This window comes from Perna viridis, chromosome 1 (genome assembly GCF_037379345.1).
Source record: "Perna viridis isolate PV_CMFRI_1.1 ecotype Kerala chromosome 1, ASM3737934v1, whole genome shotgun sequence".
NCBI lineage: Eukaryota > Metazoa > Mollusca > Bivalvia > Mytilida > Mytilidae > Perna > Perna viridis.
In genome coordinates this window covers 68,474,131-68,474,856 of record NC_142445.1, presented here as the reverse complement: position 1 = coordinate 68,474,856, position 726 = coordinate 68,474,131, and positions in this window count along the sequence as shown.

Sequence of the window (726 nt, the reverse complement as noted above, 5' to 3'; positions counted from 1 at the left end):
TGTCTATCTTAATAACCTGCCTAAACCAGCTATGAAAGAATTAATCTCTCATGTCAGGTGACAGCTATACTGACAGTATTTAAAAAGGTCCAAGTGAGCTGAGGCCTTCACAGTGACTTTTAACTGTATATTTAAAGTAAAGTTAACTACATATATGGGAAACTCTATGACTTATTTTAAGCAAACTTGGCAAGAATAATGTTTCAGAAGAGCCTTTACAAATTGTCCACTTTTAAGTACCATTTAGATAAACAATATGGCGTCTATTTTTCTCAAAAAGGGTTATTATTATTATAGTAGCCAACTTCCAAAAATTACAGATTAATTTGATGCGAATTATATTAGGAATATACATGAAATTACCCATTTTGTTGTGCAAGTATGTTGAAGAAAAAACAAAACACCCCAACAAAATGTTGTCTATGACTTCCATACAATTAAGTCCAACAATTTTACAGTGAGTTTACTGTGACCTTCAACCTTTTTGAACTGGGATAGCCCTAAGCAAATACTGGTTTTTACTATGTGACTTTGTGTATTCAATTAGTATCAAACTGGTCATTTAAATAGACACTTTCATTTAAGCAGTTAAACTGCTGGAGGAGAATTTTTTCCTTTTCATGGAAAAATTAACCTGTTAAGGAGTTTCAGTAGCTGACCAATGGAGTGTGATAGAATATAAATCTCCTATACTGGTGAATTAAGTGTTTGATGAAAAACAAGTAT